Source organism: Callithrix jacchus, chromosome 15 (genome assembly GCF_049354715.1).
Source record: "Callithrix jacchus isolate 240 chromosome 15, calJac240_pri, whole genome shotgun sequence".
NCBI classification, from domain to species: domain Eukaryota; kingdom Metazoa; phylum Chordata; class Mammalia; order Primates; family Cebidae; genus Callithrix; species Callithrix jacchus.
The window spans coordinates 53,083,322-53,095,901 of record NC_133516.1 but is presented as its reverse complement, the minus strand read 5'-3'; the positions used below and the strand labels follow the sequence as shown (position 1 = coordinate 53,095,901).

The window sequence follows — 12,580 nt, the reverse complement described above, 5'->3', positions numbered from 1 at the left end:
TATATCTCTGACCTTAAATTGTGACTAAACAACCTGATTGTTTAAAACTCTCATTGAGTGTTAGAGATTATACAAGTTCTTTTTGGAATAGCTGGAGATACAACAATAGCACTACCCGCTTCCACGAGTGAGTTCTTAATTACTAATGAATGCAATTCATTTTAATTGTTATTATAGCAACATAACATTTAACTGTCTCCTGTTTAGTGGTGTCCCCTGGAACAGGCAGTGTCTCCTGTCAGAGTGAGGACAGGTAGAAGGCACAGCGGGCGTCTGATTGAGCCAGTTATTCATTTGCTGAGTGTTTGTGTTTATGCAAAGGGGCCTCTTCCTGCATATTTAATCTAGAGTAAGGCAGTGGCTTTTGTTGTGTTTAGCCCACATACCTTCAGTCCTTCCTCACACTGCCGCCAGCCCGGGAGCCCTGAGAGCCAGCAGGCTTCCAAGCGCCTGTAGTTTCTCCCTTACAAACTCTCAACTTTCTTCTGTTGTGTGAAAATTGCCTCTCCCGCCCCAAAGCTTTGCCTCCTCACCATGAACGGGTAAGTGTGTGCGAAGCCAAGGCTGACACTTTTGTTTCATTTTACTAATGTTGAGAGGGTACTTTGCTGCCCTTCTGGGCACCTCCTGAAAGCAGTCCTGGTTCCTGGGCCGTTGTCAGCTTCTGGCTGCATTGAAATAGACAAGTACAGGTGCCTCTTAGGAAATGTGGCTGAATTTTGGACTAGCAGAGAAAGGCTCATGAGGACTAGAGGGAATTAAAAAGAAAAGACACAGACACATACAGAGAGAGCAGCTTTATTATTCTTTGTCCTAACAAATCCTGTTTTGTAACTATCCTGCAGATAATGCTGCCATTGTTTGCTAAAAGCCTTCAAACAGTGTGTAAGACTGAACTGTAAGAAAACAGAAACTCTGCCGCTGTATTGTCTATACCCGGGCCAGGGTCCTCCCCGAAGGTCTGCGCCGGAATAGGAAGGGTTTTCTTCTGTGGAAATCGAATCGTCTCTTCATTGATATTAATAGCACACTAGAGATGTTGGCCATGATGCTCAGAGAGGCGGTCGGGAGGAAAGGAAATCTGATCTTGCTGGGGGGAAAATGACAGCCTCTTGGCCCCACGGTGGAGGAGACATCATCCAGGCTCAGTGTGCATAATGGCATCCTGGCTTAACTGTTTGCTCTAGGAATTTTAATCTTGAGCTGTTTGTTTTACTATCTGGGGTCTTGCTATTTTTTGTTCCTGTACCGTCTTTAGAAAGCACCATATTCAGGGGCTAATCCTGTCTTTTTTTAAAGTGAATTTTTTAAAAAAGACTCGGAGAAATTCACGTACTGTACACTCTGATCATTCTGGGGTAGGATGGGGTATTCTGCTTTCTTTTTGAGGGCAGAGTGTTAGTTCAAAAATAAGTTGCCACAATTAACGAGGGTGAACCATGCAAGGAATATATGTCCTGTGTGAAGATATTTCAGGATGTGGGAATTATGTCCAGCCTCTAAAAGAAGGAGTTTTCATGACCAGTTAACTGTTGCCTCTGTTTGAGTAACTCTTTTCAACAGAAGAGTGTGCTGTTCCCCCGCAGGTTGGAAACTGTGAGAATTTAAATAAAATTTCATCAACCTTATTAAAATATGTAGGGACTTGTGTCTTCTTGGGTACAAATCAGTCTAGAGACTTAGAAGCATTTATTAACAGTGAGGCTGCTGAAGGTTTTTAATAACAAAATTACAAATACTCTATCTAATTGTAAGTATATGACTTTTATACTTGGTTTTTAAGGGGAAAAATACTTTTTTTTTGAGGGAAAGTAACTCCGTCAGAGCACCTTCTGTGATTAGTGCTATTGTATTCTTAAATTTTGATTGATAGAGATAATAGTTTTCACTTAAAAATACAGACAGGTACTTTAACTTTCCATGACAATAGCTATTTGCATTTCTTTTATCTTTTTGTTTAACATTTGTGGGGGTTGGGATGGATTTGATTATTAACTCTTATTGCACACTAAAGGTGAATCTAAAACAAAGGCTTTGTTAGAGCTTCAAAGGGAAAACAGCAAATATTGTTTTTAGGTTTCAACATTTAGAGGCTGTTAAAGGATACCTATAAAATATTTTCACATGACCACAGCCAGGGTTTTCCTTTTCTGTAAGGTAGGAGAGAGTCATTTTTCCAAATGAGATGGGCCCATGTGGAGTTATTGAGCGGGGGGGAGGTGCTAGCCAGAAGTAATTGCACGGGTAAGCTTCCACTGGGGTTGCCTACACCACATGGCTTAGTATATAATATTTTGGGTTTTTGCCCTACTAGAATGGACTCCAAAGTTAGGCAGTATATTCTGATGAGGGTCCTCGAGGATGAGGAGAAAGGAAGGAAACTGTTACTTGCAGGGGTGGGAGGGAGATTTGGAGAATGATGGATTAGAAGTCGCATTTCTTTGGTAGAGACAAGTAAAGGAAGTGTAGTGTTTGTGAAGCTGCAAGCCTAGAGGGCGTCCAGGTTTGCCTCTGGTCTCAGAGACCCTGACTGCACAGCAGTTTCTTCCTTCCTTTTCTTTCCTTTTTCCTTCCTTTATTCTTTGACTTTCTTTTCCCCCCTCTGTTTTTCTCTTCTTTTTCCCTTCTTTCCTTCTTTCTTTTCCTTCTTCATTCCCTCTCTCTCCCACCTTTTTTTTTTTTTTTTTTTCTCCGAACCTGACTCAATATTTGAAGTCCTAAGAGCATAGAACAAACTTTATGATTGATTTTGGAGATTTTCTTGTCTTTTTTTTTTTTTTTTTGCGATGGAGTTTCACTCTGTCGCCCAGGCTGGAGTGCAACAGCACAATTCGGCTCACTGCAACCCCCGTCTCCCAGGTTCAAGCACTTCTTTGCCTCACTCTCCCAAGTAGCTGGGATTACAGGCGCCTGCCACCACGCCCAGCTGATTTCTGTATTTTTAGTAGAGACGGGGTTTCACCATCTTGGCCAGGCTGAGTCTTGAACTCCCGACCTTGTGATCAACCCGCCTCAGCCTCCCAAAGTGCTGGGATTACAGGCGTTGAGCCACCACGCCCAGCCAGATTTTCTTAAGAACAGAAAATAACGTGACCCTTGTATTATGTTTTTCAATCATCAAATATATGTTGATGTCCTTCTATTTTCTAAGAAGTCACTGAAAAACAAGATATTAAAGCCCACACGAGATAAGATTTCCTACTTTAAGAGGCAGAAAACTCTTGGAAATTGGCCTATTTGGACCAGTTTTTGCAAATGAAGTACAGGCCCTTTGATTGGAGGATTTGGGGGTATAGAAAGTTTGAACCATGCTCCTTCCTGGGTTTCCTAGTAGGAAAGAGCCTCTAGCCATAGACCTACTGAACTGCCCCCTTCATCACCACCCAGGGGCTCGCTTTGCTCATCTTTGCACCTTTAATAAGACTGGCACACAATAGGTTCTCAGCCAGTGTTGCGTGGGCTGAAGGTTGAGATGAACTATGTCGGGCATCCTTCAGAGTTGCTTTTGCACAGTTATATAAAATGAAATATAATGCAGAAATCTTAATGCAAATAATCTATTTTAGCTGTCAAGAAAGGGAAGGGGAAATGCTATCAACAGGCAAAAAAGAACCGATATTGTTCATTTTCAGTTTTGTGAAATGAGATTGCACCTCCACACTTACCTGCCACTCGGTTCCAAGTAGGATATAATAGTGGGCACTGTGTATTACATGTCACACAGATTAAATTAAGGGCAAAATATACTCATAGAAAGTATGATGTTGCAACACTATAATAATCTAAGGGTTCTTTAGAATAATAGTCCTAATTGGGGAGGAGGGGTGGTTGGAGAGGTAGAAAAAGAGGGAGGTACGTTACCTGTCAAACCCTAGAGGTCGTATTTGAAATTTGGTGTGGTCACCATGTAGCTTGGGTAAATGACACTGCTGCAGCCATGGCAAAGAGGCCACGGAACAATTCCAGTGTTCACAGGAGCTTAACGTTACAGAGAATGACATAAAGGAAAATAAGTAATTTCTGTTTACCGTATCCTTGGCTCACTTTGAAAACCTAAAACCAGTAGGAAACTTAAAAAAGAAAGAGAAAAAGAAAAAAAAATGCAATTCGTATGGAGACAGCATTTTTTAAAAGAAGACAAGTGGGCTGGAGGGGAATGAATTTCTTTTATCTTCTTTTTTTTTTTTAATACATAAAAGCTTTGCATAATCATTTAATTTGACTTTTGGTGCTTTGCTGCCAGTAAGTATACAGGTAAATAGTTCATCTATTTGATCAGTAAAGTGATTGGAGAAAATAGCAAATATGGTTTTGGAAAGGGAAGTTTTATGCTTTGGAAAAAATGAAATGCATATTTTTCTGCTAGTTGATGGTTTCCAATTCTTCTAAGCTACTAATGATGCAGACTCTGGGCCCGGTACTACCCCTTAATTTTCTTGTCTGTTATATTGACACATTTCATTTCATTTAGCATGATGGCAAACAGCTGTTGAACTATTAATCTTTTCTCAGCAAAACTAGAAAAATGTCTTTTAGATTACTTTGTTAACGTATACCTTCTCCAAAAACGAAAATCAACAGCAATAAATGAATCAGTGGTCAAATGTGCATGTGCACCAAAATTTATGGGCCTTCAAAATGGAAAAAGATAGAGATTATATACTACTGCTAATTTTTTATGTGTAAGTAAAAATTAAATGTAGTCAGTTTCATATTGTTTTAGTATTTATAAGTTGGAGGGTAAGTGGTATAATTTTGTTGTTAATTCCCCCCCAGTACTCCTAGAGGGAAGAAATGATACTTGTAAAATCTGAGGCTGAACCACCTACTTTTATTCTGTGTTCTGTTACACACTAAACTATGTGGATAGGTGAGGAGAAGAACAGATCTAGTGTTGACCTGAACATGTTCCGCAGGTTCAAATGCAGCACTGGAGATAACTTTATTCAAAGAAGGCGTTTTCAGCAGTTTTTTAAAAAATATTAAATTTTAATGAGGTCCAGTTGTTTGCCAGGCCTATATGATAGCAAATCTCATCTGCATTGCAAAGTCTAATACTATAGGTCTGACTGCCAGACATGCAAAAATAGACGCAGCTCAATAGATAAACATATAAAGTAGTTTACAGTGCATGTATTGGAGAACATCTCAAGTAAGAAGGAGAGAGAGAAAGGTGTTCTTGCTTTGAATTGAGTGAGATCTGCCAAAGTTCACTTGCTTTGCATTTAAGATTTGATGAGTGGTAGAGGTAGGAATTTCTGGTGTGTGCTGTGTATCTGCTGAGCTTTTATCCATGTAGAGTGGGGCTCTGCAGATCTTTGCTCTACCTTGACGACCTGACCATCTTTGCTCTGCTTTTCTTTCTTATCATCACTTGCCCTGAAATAGACTTCTCACCACTGGAGAAACTGATCTTGGGGATATACATCAGCAGTAAAGCACACGATTTTCATTTTCAATTTGAATTGTTTTGTGTAAAAACAAAAAGGTTTTTGGTCAGGCTGCAAAATAGTAATTTTAAGTCCCAGACCTAGGGTTTTCCCCCACCCAAATGGTGAACATTTATGGTGAAAACCTCCAATTTCCTCTTACAGTAAACATGAAAATTATGATTTCACTCAGAGCCTGCATCTTTTTCCAATCTTAATGGCAAGAATCTGCATACACTTGCTTGTGGAAATGTCATAAATTGGCCTCGGATCAATTCCTCAAAGATAGTACACACGAAAGTGCCACTTTCAAATTTTTAGTCTTGGTGAAATAAGATTTTACTCTTCCCAATGACGTTTGCCTTTCCACATTCAGGGCTGACGGCAGAGGGATAAGCAGGGATATATTCCTATAAAATTAAACCACTTCATTACATATTATTCTGAAGAGTGAGCAAAAAGATATTAACATTTTAGTACAATGATGATATGAATTGCCACCTTAAAAATTATATGAGCATTTGGTCAATGGATGTGGAATGAATCATCTACCCTCTTAGTAACTTGATCTAAATTAATAAACAAATGTTTTTCTTTTCACTTGTGCCATATGTTGATCCCAGTTACATGGGCAGAAAGAGGCAGCTTGTAATGTTTCTTAGAGGATTAAGCACTGTTTTGCATATGGGAGTATGCAGATGTAGGAGTAGATGTGGGGTAAAGTGCGTTCCACAGTTTCTTTGTGTTTTAGGAAGCTTGATTTCAATTGTTTATTTCATGTGACATGAATCCTTTTTATTTAGTAGACCGGGTAGATACATGCTAAGAGAAAAACATTCTGTGAACAGCTTTCACGAGCAATTAACTCTCTGCCCCTCCCCAAACTGAAAATTGTGGTGCTTTCATTCATCTTGAAAGGTCCAAAGTGGCAGAAAGCATCTTGTCTACAAGAACTAACTCTCTTCCGAAAAGGAAAAAAATAAGCCTCTGCTTTAATGAAATAAGAGATGTTGTGGATGTTAACCAAACACAGACACGTTCAAGTGGCAGTCTGGTTTCCAAAAACAAAGGCCTATGAGTCACATATTATTCCACATGAAAATAAATTGATAGACAACAAGATGAGAAAAAGTTGATAAAATTTGAAATGTTTCACCTTGACTTTTTCCCTCCAAGTTGATTTTGTTGCTTGAAGAGCTCAAAGGCATATGGTCCAGATAAGTAGAGATTCTTGGGACTTGTTTTTATTAACCCTGAAAGTCATTTGCCATTAAATAGAATTGAGTTCTTTTGTTGTTTTGCTCCTGTCTGTCCTTGGCAGAGGTGGTTGCTACTTCTCTTGACATTCAGATTTTGTTGTTCTCTTTTGTTTTTAGGGTAAGACGTGACCTTTTGAGGTGACTATAACTGAAGATTGCTTTACAGAAGCCAAAAAAAAGGTAAATGCGAATGTGATTAGTGAAGTTGTCTGTAAGGCTGCTGTGTCTTTTGCCTTCCAGGCATTTTAATTCAGTTGTTTTTTGTTCCGTATTTGTCAAATAAACATGTATTTATTTGCAAGTAAGTACATATGTGGCATATTTTTGGAGGTCCTAAGAAAAACGGTTGCCCTTAAGAAATGGTCTACAGATTCACATTTTCCCCCCAAAGATTATCAAAGTCTCATCTGTTTGTTGAAGCTGAACTTATTTTTATTTTGTAAATTTATTTTTCGCTTGTTGACTTGGTAGGTTCAAAGTTAGAAAGGAATATTCACATCACAAAAGTGGTGATTCATAAAATTAACTTGCTGCAAACAAGAGTAACTCATGTCAGTATTGTCTGCTGAAGTGGTGTCATCCGATTGATGTTCATCTGGCGGCTTTATAATCACCTTCTTTCAGAAATTAACAGTCAGGCACCATAGCAACACGCCACATTGATGTAACTGCTGAGCAGTGTGGGACATATCCCTGTAATGTCAGCACTAGGCTGCCTTGTTCCCTTGACCTTGCTTGAAAATCAAATGAGTACTTGATTTTAAAATTAGAAGTTTTCAGAGAGACTAATGTAGCTTAATGAATTAAAGCCAAATTTAATTTTCTCAAATTCGCTTTTGGGAGGGGGGATGAAAAAGCACTCCAGTTACAATGGTTATGAATGCTACCTACATATTTACTTGATTTCAAAAGTACCTCTGTTAAAGGCAATGATCATCTTATACAAGATAATCCTCCAGGTCCTTTTAACATCTGATATTTCTCAAGTAGTAGCATCTTCATTTCTTTTAGAATTTTTGGCCTTTAATAGTTCCATTGGAGTTAGTTGATTTGTGTCTGTCTAAAAACAGGTTACCTGCCAGCATGGTTGAACATAGCCTTTGCTCAGATTTTACTAAAGTTTATGTATTTGCCAGATACAGACTTCTTATTGAGTTGAACAAAGTTTTTTGTGAAACTTTCATAATGTCAAGAATCTTTGAACATTTTTTGATAAATCTCCCCTGGGGCTTGGGGGTTCTACAATGCATATATATAAAGGGTATGGATTTGTTTTTGTAGTTGCATTCTGGCACATTTAATTTGGGCCAGAAAAATCAGACTTACATCAATTCCCCATACATTTTATTTAAATGAAACCTTTGCAGGATCCACCTAATTGTATTCCAAAGAGGACAAGCATATGTTTTTGATGTTTCAGCATGGAAGGAATTGATTCCCAACCAGTAATGGGGATTATCAGGTCGCAGCAAGACACTTCACTTTGCTCAGACTCAATTTTTCAATCTTTAAAAGGAAGGGGTTAATCTATATCAGGGGTTTGCAAACTTTTTCTGTCAAGGGCCACATAGGAAATATTTTGTACTTGGGGAGGCATTCAGCCTCCATTGCAGCTCCTCAGCAAGATGGTAATTTGCTGTCTCCTGGTCTCTATAATCTCACAGAGTGATCTCAGTCCAAGATGGTCCTCATGCAAAGTGGTGCCACATGTTTAACTCATCTCCTGCTGTTAGCAGAGGTTTCTGGCCAAGCTAAAAATTGATTAAACAGGCCAGGCATGGTGGCTCATGCCTGTAATCCCTGCACTTTGGGAGGCTGAGGCAGGTGGATCACCTGAAGTCAGTAGTTCAAGATCAGCCTGGTGAAGTATAGTGAACATGGTGAAACCCCGTCTCTACTAAAAATAACAAAAATTAGCTGGGCATGGTGATGGGTGACTGTAACCGAGCTACTCTGGAGGCTGAGGCAGGAGAATCACTTGAATCCAATAGGCGGAGGCTGCACTGAACCAGAACTGCACGAGTGTACTTCAGCGTGGGTGACGGGAGACTTTATTTTTAAAAAAAAATTATGATTATGCAAAGCTGAAAAAGTGGTAGGACAGATGAAAAGTTCAGCTTGAGAGTTGCCTTATCCGCTCAGCTCCAAAGTAAGACCTTCACTGATGGATTTTCATTTGTTTTTTGTTTTTGTTTTTTGTAATCACTTATAAGCATGAATTACTTTTCTTCTAACTCAGTATCTTTATAATGTCCATTCTTTCACCTACCTGAAAATGGAAATATAGTCCCTACACCTGCAAATTCTGTGATATTATTGAAAGTAAAAAATATTATATGTCAAGGGAAAATTTGGAAAGAAATGTGTCTAGAAATTTGTCATTGGCATTGACTAAGAAAGATAGTCTATTTTACCAAAAAATGCTTTATAATTACGATCAAGTGCTTGATCTATTATATTATGTAATATCATGCCCCCCCCCTTGTAAAGTTTCTGGATCATAAAAGTATTTTATATGCTCAGTGTCTGTAGTGGTTCTCTACTGTCAGCTTTTCTGTTGTCTTTGTTTTCATTCTGTATACATTGTCTTAGCGTATTTGGTGTTACTGGAAAGGAACACCTGAGTCTGGGGTAATTTATAAATAAAAGAAATCTATTTGGCTCATAATTCTGCACACTGTACAAGAAACATGTATCAGCATCTCCTTCTAGTAAGGACCTCAGGAAGCTTCTGGTCATGGCAGAAGGGGAAGTTTGGGACAAGCATGTCACATGACAAGAAAAAAGGAAGCTTGGAGGGAAGAGGTGCCAGGCTCTTTTTAACAACCAGATTTCTCATGAACTAATAGAGCAAGAACTCAGTCATTACTTTGGCCAGGGCACTGGGCCGTTCATAAGAGATCTAGCCCCATGACCCAGACACCTCCTCTTGGCCCCTCCTCTGACATTGGGGATCAGATTTCAAGATGAGATTTGGAGGGGACAGATTCCAGAGTGTATCATACATAATCTTCAGTATTCCTATTCCGAGTGAACAGTTCATTACTTAATACTTTTTTTCCCTTTTACAGTATCCATTCCGTCTGTGTTTTGATGCTAATTTCAAATTTTGGGGAGAAATAAGTTAGGGTATGTAGACTCAAGTAACAAATTATGTCATTTTTACCTTTGAACAAGGTCAAAGATCTTTCAGACTAATTTGTATATATCTTGATCTCTTACATAGAAATAAAAGATTTGTTCGAAATAAAAAATTTAAAAGATGTTTAAAGTGAGCATAGTGGTTAGTGTTTCTTCTTGCTGAGTAACCCTTAAATGAGGAGACCTTGCCATTTGGCAATGGGCAAAAAAATCAACGTCATCTTTCACACTACAAGAAGCATGTAGACAGATGCCAGGAGCTTCTCAGTAAATACCGTGCCCCAAATTTGAAACCTGGGAATTATTAGCAGTCAGTATAGATGCACATAAATATGCCTACAAAGGTACTATGGGAATAACTGATTATATACATAAAAGTGACCAGGCAAATTCAGAAAACCAGATGAAGTCATTTTTAAAATTTAGATTCTAAGGTCTGAAGAATCATAAATAACAGTCATCATACTCGGTAGTGATATAACAATTTTCTTCCAGCTAGATCTGAGCGCTTTACAAAATGGGTCTGGTTGCTGGCATTCCTAAGAGGTAGCTGGCAATTCTTATAATCCCCACTTTACAGACTGGAAGAACGGTCCTGTAGATGATAAATAATTTATCCCAGGTCATCCAGAATGTCAAGATGGAAGCTAAAGAGGGGTGCACTGCTCACAATTATATGGATGTCCTTCTATTCTGGCTGCCTTGGTTTGGTGATCTAATAAAGGTTTATGTGGCATTTTTCCCTGCCTTCCTCACCATTGACAATTTACCCACATGCATTTGCTTAAAATTCAAATCCAATTTGTAAAATTCATCATCTTATATTCAATTCTGAATTGCATTGAGAGTTGCAGATAATCATTAAGGCTGTATAGATTACAATTAAAATGGTTATTTTTAAACATTAGGCATCTCCAAACTTCACATTTTATGTTTGGTTCAGTTTTTTTTTTAAGTCAAGTTGTTTGAGAGAAAATTAAAAAACCATCAAAAGGAAGTATAATCATTGCAGTTTCCACCCCCCGACCCCAATCCCTAATTTGAGCTGTTTTAGATTAGATGAAGGAACTATGTAAATGCACCCTCGTAGATAACATTCATTGTGTTTTATATATTGTAAATTATTTCTTGGTGAAAAATAAAGCTAAAAGGCTAGTCAGTTATTTGAAATCTACTTATCAGTTCTTTTAAAAGTGTATATGTGAGTGATTTGAATATTTACTTAATGACAACAGCAATTCTGAGCTTAACCCATTCAAAACGACCTTTTCCTAGTTAGTATTCAGCATTTCAATTACGTAACTGTTAATTAAGGAAGTTGTTATAAAGACACTGTAAGACAGTCTTCATTGAGTTACCGGATGACCGCATTGGCTGAAATGTGATCAGTAAATTTAGTTAAGCATTGAAATGCTTCTTGACACCCACCACGCCCTACATACACACACAGAATATATTCATGCCTGAGTTGTAACAGTCAGTGTAAAGACAAGGCTCAGGTAACAAAGAGACCCCAACGTAAAATGGCTTAAATAAAATAGAAATATACTTCTCTCATGAAGCAACCTGGGCAATGCAGCTTATCTGGGCAGATTCTTTCCATCCATCTGCACTCTCCTCCCTTGCGGCTTGTCCTTATCCTAGGGTTGAAGCTATGTTGTTGCGGCACTCTGGAGACATCCAAAGCAAGCCATTTTCTTTTAATCAGAAGAGTTAAACATTGTATACATTCCACTCATTGCCACTTGCCTGGTAAGATTATGGTCATAAGGCCCAGCAAGCTTTGAGGGATGCTGGGAAATGCCTCCACCTGGGTGCCCAGGAGCCTAGGGAGAATTGGCAAATAGATTTAAGGGGACAAGTAGAATACAAGTACTTCATTGATTCATTTGCTACAATCTAATAATTTTATTCATTTATTCATTCATACATACAGATGTATGTACATACACACATATATTAATTCTTACTGCAGATATTTATTGGTGAGTGTGTGCTAGGTGCTGAGATGATAGCACCATGTAAGAAGGACATGGTCTCTGTCCTCACAGAGTTTATATTCTAGAGGGGCAGGCATACATGAATGATGATGATGGGTGTTAGGGAGGGCAATTGGTTGCTTTGAGAAGTGTTGTAAAACAAGGAGCCCAGGGTGTCGGGAATTACGTGTTTTAGCATTGTATGGAAGGTATATGAGATCAACTTGATTTCGTTGGATGCTGTTGTGAATATTATCAGGCATGTTAAGTTTTTGTTAACAGGATTATTGAGATATAATTCATACAACTCACCCATTTAATGTGTACTTACTTTTCAGTAGTTCTTAATGTGATCAGAGTTGCAACCATCTAGTTCAGTTTTAGAGTATTTCATTGCCCAAGGAAAAAAACCTAGTAACCATTAGCACTTACACTGCATTCTCCCCTCCACCCGTCCTCTGATATCAATGAATGTACGTTCTGTTTGTATAGATTTACTTAGTCTGGATATTTCATAGAAATAGAATCCCACAGACTTTTGTGACTGGATTCTTTCACTTAGCAAAATGTTTTCAAGGTTCATCCAGGCATTTAAAGTTTTTAACTGTCTTAAACTTCATGAGTTCTTATTTTTAAATCTAAGAGAATGGTTGCTTGAAATATTCTTACAAGGGACAGAAGTGGGGGAAAACTACTGTTGTTCATGCTGTGTGAATTTCCATAGACTGACATGCCCTCTCAACAGTTAAACATCAGAATTTAAATGTTTGCA

The 12,580-nt window shown here is 38.4% G+C and overlaps 1 protein-coding gene across 6 annotated transcripts in view; it reads left to right on the top strand.

Annotated features, from left to right (window-relative positions):
• FOXP1 (forkhead box P1) overlaps positions 1 to 12,580 on the top strand; it is a 635,694-nt gene that overhangs the window by 281,135 nt on the left and 341,979 nt on the right. For 4 of the 6 annotated variants that reach the window (XM_054245865.2, XM_078351481.1, XM_054245864.2 and 1 more), the window contains exon 1: positions 6,806 to 6,868. The exons of 1 other annotated variant lie outside the window; for it this stretch is intronic. The gene's annotated coding sequence lies outside the window, so the exon portion shown is untranslated. Of the gene's footprint in view, positions 1 to 366; positions 543 to 6,805; positions 6,869 to 12,580 lie in introns of those variants that run through there. One more of the 6 variants, XM_078351479.1, reaches the window with a different exon arrangement.